This window comes from Triticum urartu, chromosome 4A (genome assembly GCF_056163025.1).
Source record: "Triticum urartu cultivar PI428250 chromosome 4A, HENAU_Tu73, whole genome shotgun sequence".
Classification (NCBI taxonomy): Eukaryota; Viridiplantae; Streptophyta; class Magnoliopsida; order Poales; family Poaceae; genus Triticum; species Triticum urartu.
Window position 1 is genome coordinate 596328215 of NC_141876.1, and position 9912 is coordinate 596338126.

Consider the following 9912-nt stretch of genomic DNA (forward strand, 5'->3'; position numbering starts at 1 on the left):
GGAGTATCAAGTTTCACCAGCCAATTCAAATCCGCGGCATGTGTGCTGATGAGACAGGTGCCGCAACTGTGAGACCCAAGTCAAAGTCTCCCCCAAAAAAATGTAAGACCAGTCCGTAGCACTCTTTCATTAAGTGTAGGATTTTCGAAAATGAGCTTGCATGGAGATCCGTGTAGAGCTTGCAGGGATCAGTGGAAAGGCCGGGCATGCAGACATAGCCGCCGCATCTAGTATATACACTTCGAACTCATGCACATAAGTGCCCATGAAAAGGATCGGGACTGTCCTCCATTAGAGAAATTTAATTACGTGCAGTGAAATCAAACTGCTGCTCAACAGTGATCCCCGCGCATGGCCTGCATTCAGCAAGCAAAATTTACTTCTCCCTACCGCAATTCGTCAAGAATCTGACTCATGTGGCGTAGCTAGCAGGCTAAAATAAACCCTTCCAACAAACTACAGTTTGGCATAACATCACAGGAACATGCTATGTTCGAGCATGCTGCATCTAGTCATTCTCATTTGGCACGATGCCATCGAGGGGCTCACGCAGTTCGCCGCGGTGGTGTAGGTGGCTCGCAGGTCGACAGTGGCGGTGGGCGTCCAGCGTGCGGTTGACTGGTTGGGGCAGTGCGCGGCCACGCAGACCTCACGACGCGCACTGACACAGCAGCAATATGCAAGCAGCACGCATGGCACACGATGTAGAGAGTGAGGAAGAGGCAACCGCCTGTGTGCTCGCCATCCCGCAGTTGACGACGATCGAGGTGGGCAAGGAACAGGAGGGCGTCGTCACGTCCGCTTTGGCTCTAGCACCTCTCCAGTCTCCATGACGACGACGCGGGGGAAAGACTCCGATGGCGCTGGATGGCAAGGCGACAGCGGCCTGGGCGAACGCAACGTCGAGCGGCGAGCCGGTGGCGACGTGACAAGGATTGGCGGGGCTTCAGCCTGAGAGGTCGCTAGCTCGTGGCCTCAGCGGGTAGGCCGGGCTCGAGGTCAAGATTGCTGGCGCATGCCTAGACGACGATGGCGCAGTCCACAAAAGCCTTCTCCCACTGCTTGGAATCCAGAGAGCTCAGGTCGTCCGAAGCGCCGCCGCGGTCCTGCGCGCAGCTCCTCGGCGAGCGCGGCACCGGATTGTAGGCTGTCCTGGCAATGGTCGCAACCTGGGCACCCCCGTGCGACGGCAAGGAAGCGTATGCGGAGACGGAAGGAGGGGCGGTCGAGCCCGTCACCGCGGCGCCGAAGCCGGCGACCATGCATTGCATGACGCCGCAGAAGAGAGTGATGACAGCGGCGGCGTGCTCCATCTTCAAGAGGCGGCCGCGCGCAGACGGATTTGAGCGACCAGAGCGGTGGGGAAGAGCGACACTCCTGCAGGTGCCACCGAAGACCGTCACGGTCTGGTCGGCCGCCGCGGGCAGGCCGAGGAGCCAGGGTGAGCTGGCGTCAGCGGAAGTTGAGAAGAGGCCCTCAAAGTCGTGGGAGACGACGTTACTGCAGTCGGAGGCAACGCTCCATGTCCGGAGGCGAGACGGAGCAGCCGAGCAGGCACTCCCCCACGCGCACGACGCGTCGGCGAGAGCGAACCACGACGGCGTGGCGTCCATGGCGGAGAGCGCACGGCGTCGGGATGAGGACGACCCTGATGACGCCGTCCAGAACGAACAAGAGCAGGAGCAACCATCGCCGGCCGAACAATGGCAGCACTAGTTAGAAAGGAGAGAGAGCAGATGGGAGCAGATGGAATGAAGACGGACGCACGTAACAGGCAGTATTTATAGGAGACAGCAGAGAGGAAAAGCAAAAATCGAAAACAGCTACCGCACAAGCTGTAGAAGGGCCCAGAAAACTGGATGGAAGCGGCAACCGACAACATAGGAAACCCAGAAGGTGTGGTGGCGACCGACTTGATTGGAAGGATAAAGCAGACGTCGATCCCTCCACGCGCACGATATGCATCCAATCCCGAACTGAGAAGGAACCAGAACATGCAGCCAATGGAGAGTTCAGGACTCAATTTTTTAGGACGCCGCTAACTGCCACACGTGTGGCAGGAAGGGAGACACACCACACGTCTCTAATGCAAACAAATTGTCACGTCATCGCATGCATGCATGTAGGAATTTTTTTGAATTTTCAGTTTTTAAAATGTTTTATCTCTTAAACGAAAAATCCGATTGAAGATCCGTTTTCACCATTAAATCCCTTGCGATGAGATCTTCGAAACTAGATCCTATGTTGATATGTTTTGATGAATTTTCTTTGAATTAAAAGTTGCCATGTCTATTCCATATGAATTGCCATGATGTTTACACTGAAGTTGCCATGATATGTTTCAGCTATTTTCTTCTACATTTAAAAGTAAATTTTGACATTTATAAAATGGGGAATTAAGAAACTAGACTTGTCATGAACCATAAACTAAAATTGTCATTGTCATGATACATGCACGTAAAATTGCCATGGTTCATACAAAAAATAATTTTCATGGTCAAAGTACTGGAGTTGCCATCATCAAAATACTAAAATTGCCATGATCTATAAACTAAAATTGCCACATGGCAACTTTAGTTTAAGCCCTATGGCAACTGCAGTGTAAACATCTTGGCAACTTCTGGACAAAAAAAAATTCGTCGAAACATGTCAACATGGGGTCTAGTTTTGAAGATCTCGTCGAGACGGATTTAATGGTGAAAACGGATTTTTAGTTCGCTTTTTTATTTAGGAGATACAACATTTTTAAGCCAAAAACCAAATTTTTTTTTGCTGATGTCATCTATTCATACATGACAAAATGAGTGGTGATGGAGGCGTGTGGGCGATGTGCAAATGCCCACACGTGTGGGCGTTAACGTTTTCGTAGAATTATGGAGTTCCTTGTAGAGAAAAAAGCGAAAGGAATTAGGAGTACGCTGGGTTGTGACGCACCGGACAAAGATTGATGCAACCCCGGGGGCTACCCAAGGAACATAATTAGTGCGACCAAAGAACAAAGGAAAAATGGGAACTTGGCTTGGAGCGAAACATCTTTACTCATAAGGTGATCGAACTAAAACATAATTGAAAAAAATGGAAAAAGTCTACGTATACAAATAACGCAGCTTGGTGATTTTCCATGTTCTCTTGGTGACTTCACCGGTGTTAGATCCTGAAGCCGGCAGGTGCCAACTTGTAGCATTTCATGAACTGTGCACGGACGGCTCAGATTGATTGTGCATGACCTTGCTTGGGATGAGATGCAGGACGAGATCATGGCTGGCCTGGAATTTGGTGGCCGTGGTAGCGGCACAAGTGTTGTTGATATATGTTTGAGTGGGAGATCATGAGCTATGTCTTCCTCGAGGGTGTCGAGGTCGTCTTGTTGGGCCGACTCGCTTACGCCTAGACTTAGGCGATGGCCTGGGTGAGTCCTGCACGATGTCGTTGGGTAGGGTGTCTTCATGCTTGTATACCATGAAGAATGGGGTGTAGCCAATAGAGTAGTTTGGAGTCGGTTGCGGGTTCCAGAGGAGAGGATGGAGAGGGGCTCGTCAATCCAATTGCCGCAACCAAGCTAGGAGCCGGGCTTGTTTCCTTGGAGGACTAGCTCATTTGTGCGCTCAATTTGGCCATATATAGGACTGCATATGAGCCACCGAGGTGTAGTCGAGGACAATTTGATTCTTGGCGCATAATGAACTTACGAACTCGGCGATGAAATTTGATCCGTTGTCAGTGATGATGCTTGGGGATGCCGAGTCAGTAGATGAGGCTAGAGATGAACTTAATGATCACCCATGACAATTGCGACCAGAAGGGGCGTGAAGCCGCCCTATGTGGTTTTTAGTGGGCTCAAGATATCCAAGCCCCATACGCCAAATCATCAAGTAATGGGGACGGTCTTGAGTTGAGGACTGTAGCCGGCATATGCGTTTATGGGGAAATTTCTGGCACCCTACGCAAGTGTGGACTATACTCGGCATCACCTACCACTCTAGGCCAGAGTAGACTTGGCAGAAAGCTTTGCTGACTAACATGCGAGGTAACGCGTGATGGCCGTAGGCACGTGCATGGATCTCCTTGAGCACGCCCAATTCCTCGTGGGAGATGCATCGTTGGAACCCTCCAGTCACCTCGCCTATTAGATGACGGGTAGTGATCTACTCCCTCGGTGTAAAAAACGCTCTTATATTATGAGACGGAGGGAGTACAACATATAGCTCATCTTATTCCCTTTTGATGATAACAATATGATGCTGGCTCCAAAGCCCGGGAGCATCATGGACTCGCTGAAGTGCATGGTCCAGTGCTCGAGGTCCACTTGCATCAGAGTAGATTGGGACTCGGTCCATTCTACGATGAAGTTGGCAAAGGCTTGAGACTTGATTGCCTTGCAACGCTAATAGTTGATGTCGAAGTGAAGGAGCTCGATAGCACACTTGGGGACTTGGCCTGTGGCGTCCCTGGTGTCGATGATGTCGGCCAGGCGGCATGGTTGGCCAAGGTGATGGGATGAGCTGCCATGAACACCCTATATGTGATCTTTTGGTAGTGGAGGTGGCGCATCTTGGAGGGAGACATCACCTTGATAACTTAGTACATTGGGAGTTGAACCTTCTATGTTCGGCCTTTCTCCTCATGTTCTACCACGAGAACACTTGCGACTTGTGTAGTAGCAGAGATATATAAAAGCATATGTTCATTATCTCTGGCTATGACCAGAGCGGGATTTCTTGTCAGTAGTCGTTTGAGGTCGTTTAGCATTCGGCTTTATGGGTCCAGTCGAATTTGTCCAACATCTTGAGGAGCTGGTATAGCGGCGGGCCTTCTCACCAAGTCGGGAGATGAAGCGACGACGTAGCGAGCCAGCTTCTGGACCTTCTCACTCTCTTGGGCTTGCCAAGCTTGGAGATTGTCACGATCTTGCCAGGATTTGCTTCGATGCCACGTTGGGAAGCGACGAAGCCAAGTACCTTTCCCCAAGGGAGCCCGAACACGCACTCGTCTGGATTAAAATTCATGTTGAGTCAGCGCAAGTTAGCAAATGTCTATGCTAAGTCGGCTAGGAGACTATCCCGTTTCTTTGTCTTGACCATGAGCTCGTTGACGTAGGCCTGGACGTTGGTGCCGACTGCCTAATGGAGGCACTTCTGCATGGTACGCCAGTAGGTGGCACCAACATCCTTGAGCTCGAAGGGCATCGTAGTATAAATAATAGAAGACTCCGAAAGGGGTGATGAAAGAGGTTTGTTCTTGATCCAATTCCTTCATCCTGATCTGATCTGGTGGTAGCTTGAATAGGAATCCAAAAAGTTGAGGCGCTCACATCCGATAGTGGCATCAATCACTTGGTCTATACGGGGGAGCACTAAGGGGTCCTTGGGCCATACTGTGTTGAGACCAGTGTAGTTAACACGCATGTGCCATGTCTTATTCTTCTTTCGGACAAGAATTGAGTTCACCAGCTAACCCGATGGCTAGAGGCTGGGCTAGCTATGTCCTCTCATATAGCTTTACGCCATTCTTCGGTGAATCGGCGCATGGTTTGTTTCATGGACCGCGTGCCCTTCACGACGTTTAAGGATGCTTGGCGATGTTTGCTGGTACACCAAGCATGTTAGAGGGCTTCCATGCCAAAATGCCCCAGTTCTCATAGTGGAAATCAACGGATGCGCTTTCTTGTGCGTTGCTCAGGTTGGCACTGATCTTAGCGGTCCTGGCTGCATCGTCTGGCTGCACCTGAATTTTCTTAGTGTCCTATTTCGGCTGTAAGGTGGAAGTCAAGTTGGTCTTCTTGCTAGGAGGGGCTACTTCCAGATCTACTGCCTTCCCGAGCTTGGCAACTTGGCGATGTCAACGTTAGCCACCTCAGAGTCATGCGAGCATTTGAACTTTTGCAGTCGCCGCTAACCGTGATTATCTCGTTGGGACCCGACATCTTCATTTTCAGGTACATGCACCGTGGGAGTGCCTTGAACTTTGCGTATGATGCGTGGCCAAGAAGAGTGTGGTAAGCGCCTTTGAAGGGGACGACCTTGAAGGAGAGCGTTTCAACTCAGATGTTCTCGGAGGTGTTGAAAACAACATCCTAGGCCCATGGTCTGGGCACACTTCCCAGGCATGATGCTGTGGAAAGCAGTTGAGCTTGGCCGTGCTCGTGATATTAGGATGTCCATCTTCTTCAGCATGTGAGCATAGAGTATATTTACGTTGTTACCACTGTCCATAAAGACTTTGGACAACTTGCAGCATCTGATTATCCGATCGAGTATCAGGGTGGATCTCGATCCTAGGTGGGGAATATAGTTCGGGTGGGGTTTGGCGAAGCAGACCGTTGAGTCAGACTAACCAAGCCACTGGGCTCGCTGGGTAGTACCCGCGTGTTGACCCTACATAGCATGATTATTAGGCCCACTTTGGATATGGCGCCGTGGAAGACCGCGTTGACCTTCTTAACATGCTAGGGGAATTGCTTCCGCCTCCGCCCTTGAGGGTGCCATTCTCATCATTGACGTCCGGTGCTGCCTTCTTGGCCTTGTCAGCAACCCATCCATCCATGAAGCTGCATTCATGTTTCGTGTGCATCACCAGGTTTCCACCGTACTTTCATCGGAGTTCGCGGTCGCCACCTTGGTGTTTTCAGCAGCCCATCTATCCATGAAGCAGCATTCCCTTTTTGTGTGCGTCGCCGGGTTGTAGGGTAATTCTGGTGACTGCAGGGGCTATCCATGACATCGTTGTAGTTTTTTCTTAGGGTTTTGCCCTTCTATGGCAATGTGCGTTGCTGCTTCTTACCAGAGATGCCTCTCCTGCACAAAGCTTTGTACCCACTCGCCTACCTCCAGCGGGGCAACAGCCCAAGGCGCCCCACATAAGGAGGCCCTCGCGTGCAACCGCAAGGGATCGCCGCTCCTCCTGTGCGCACATGACAAGTGGACTGAGTTGTTCGTCCATGCCGTAGAATTGCTGCTTTTCTTGCTAAACCGAGGACTGATAAACAAAGCTACTGCTGCTTCTATGTTCTCAACCAAGCAAGGTTTGTGTTGATCAAAGTGGAAAACTTAACAACACTGATACCTACCGGCACATCTCAAGCCTATGAGCTTAGGCCACCTTGTTTGATATCCGACTCCAAACAAGGATTTGATTCCTTCCAGCTCCGCCGGCGCATGTACCTCTTGATACTCGTCTGCCATGCTGCTATCAAGATCCTCGTCTGCCTATTCGTAGCCAGGTATACTCGTGTGAAGTTGGGCAATTTGTTCTTTGGTGATCTAGGGTTGGAACATGCCACCGCCCCGCTAGCTTTACCAGAGATCCGTGAAGAGCGACGGTGGTTCCGAGCAGCCGAGAAGGATCAATCAGTTGATGAAGGCCCAGGTCAGGTTCACGTGTACGTATGGGTGCTAGTGTGTGCGCCTGTGCTAGCACATCCAGCTGCTTGTGTGCTTGCTAGCTTTGCACGTAAGGTGATGCACTCGTGAAGCATGATCGAGTTTCTGATTGATGTTCTGACGAGGTGAATTTCTCTTCAGACTTGTAGTCCCCTAGCAAGAATAGCCAGGGTTTGCTGTCCTCCGGCGGCTCTTGTCACCAAGAGTTTTTTCCTTCGCCGTTCCTTGTTGTGCACCGACTCTCGGCGACAATGAAAGTCCTTTCTTGGAATTGTCGCGGCATGTTCTCAATGACAGCAGTACATAAGCTGTTGGATCTTCAAGGGCGGGTGAGAGCAGATGTGCTCTTTTTGTCTGAATCTCATCTGAACATAGTTAAGGCAATTGAGTTGAGGATTAAGTTAGGGTTTGATTCCCTTCATGTTATTGAAAGCCGTGGCCGCTTTGGTGGACTCGTTTTGTTTTTATAATAACAAGAAAGAAGTGGTTCTAAACTATATGACACCAAATTTTATTGATGTTCTGATTATGAAGGGGGACAGACCAGATTGGCGATTGACCGGGCTCTATGGAGAACCAGTTTGGGATCGGCGTAATTTTCCTTGGATCTATCCTAGGGAGCTTAAGGGAGATGCTACAGGTCCATGGCTAGTAATCAGAGATTTTAACGAAATTCTAGTGCCAAGTGAGAAGGATGGTGGGAATCCTCGACCACAACATATGCTTCAAGATTTTAGTGACTGTCCATTTGAATATGGCCTGGACGGAGTTGAGTTTTTGGGAGATCAGTTTACATGAAGACATGGTGATATGCAGGAGAGATTGGATGAGGCAGTATGCAATGCGGGGTGGTCAACAAAATTTCCACTGGCGGCGGTTGTTCACGAGCACCATGTGCACTCTGATCATTGGCCGATGCTGCTGGGCACGGAGAAATATGATGGATCTCAGTTCAAGAAATCATCGTGCAAAAAGTTTTGAGGCCCGCTGGTTACGTGAAGAAACAGTGAACAAAATCGTTAATATGGTGTGGGAAAAAGCAAAGTTAGCTGGTCTGGGACCGTCCTTGGCTGATAGGATGAAGGCGGTACATGCAAATTTTCACCAACGGGGCAGAGATGTAGGCTCGAAGTAGTGGGTGGGTAAATTGGAAAAGGAACTTGAGAAACTTAGATGTGGGGTTTTATCTCGCGATTCCATTGCTAGGCAAAAGGAAATTATTCTGTTAAATTGTGATCCAAATTCTAGTACGGTATTGGACTAGACGTAGTACAACCGATGTAGGCCTTTGCGTTGGCGTCGACGCGTATGTGTACAACTCGTTTACTTGTCCTCCAAGGACTCTCATGTATTGCCCTCTTATATACCCCATGTAGTCGCACCTAAAGATGGCCTGTCGTCTCGTGCTTGTAATACTCCTCCTCATAGTGATTGCGCCTTCGTGCGTCCGTGGTTTTCTCCCGCAAGGGTTTTCACGTAAAAATCCGTGTCTCTTTGTCTCGTTTATTTCTCGTTATTATCTAATAAGTGGTATACAGAGCTGAGGTTTCTATACGAGATTTGAGATCGGGAGATTAGGACTGCGCGTCCGCGAGTTGCTGCGTCGAGGCCGTCAAGGCTTTCCGCTACTGTTTTCGATCTGTCCGTTGCCGAGACCGACAGGAAATCGATCTGCGCTGTTGTCCCGCCTACAAAGCCGTGCGCTGTTGGAGCCGCTCTTCGATCCGCCGAGCCACGCGTTGCTGCAAGCGCACGCATTAATCCGCAGAGTCGCCGTCCATCAATAGTACTACTTCTATGGGAAAGTTTCAGGTGATACCAAGTCTTAGGTGATACCATGATACGGACTTCTGGACCGTTGGATCTCAGATCCTACGGTTTCTGAGGAGCTCTAGTACCCGCATGTAATTTTGGGACTCTTGAATGATTCTTTTGCAAAATATTGAAGAGCATCTAGGAGCCGTCGGATCTGAGATCCAACGGCTCATAGAAGCCTGTATCATGGTATCACCTAAAACTTGGTATCACCTGATATTTTCCCCTACTTCTAGTACTAGTACACACGCGCGAGAACCAAGGCGTGGTTTGATCTGCTAGTAGCCTAGCTACTTTTCACGTGAAGCCATCACGTCAACTCCTTTTGCTCTTCGGTTGCTACATCCACCCAAAGCTACTAGGTCCTATTTATCCTATTATCCGTTTGATCTACATATTTAATTCTATCAAGAATTTTTTTCTACGGGCTTGTACTACTTTGTGCACACAGATTAATCTACTCATGGCATCCATGAAGTACGATCTTCCGCTGCTGGACCGTGACACAAGGTTTACCCTATGGCAAGTCAAGATGCGGGCGTTATTGGCACAGTCCGACTATGATGAAGCACTGAATAGTTTTGGAAAGAACCGAATTCAAGATTGGACTGGTGAGGAGAAAAGAATTGATTGTAAGGCTTTGTCACAAATTCAACTCCATTTGCATAATAATATTTTGCAGGAAGTTTTGAGCGAGAAAACTGCCGCCGCTCTATGG

At 49.6% G+C, this 9912-nt stretch overlaps 1 pseudogene; it reads right to left on the reverse strand.

Annotated features, from left to right (window-relative positions):
* Positions 1 to 282: 282 nt before the first annotated feature.
* LOC147977023 (protein phosphatase 2C 53-like) lies at positions 283 to 1703 on the reverse strand (annotated as a pseudogene).
* Positions 1704 to 9912: the final 8209 nt, after the last annotated feature.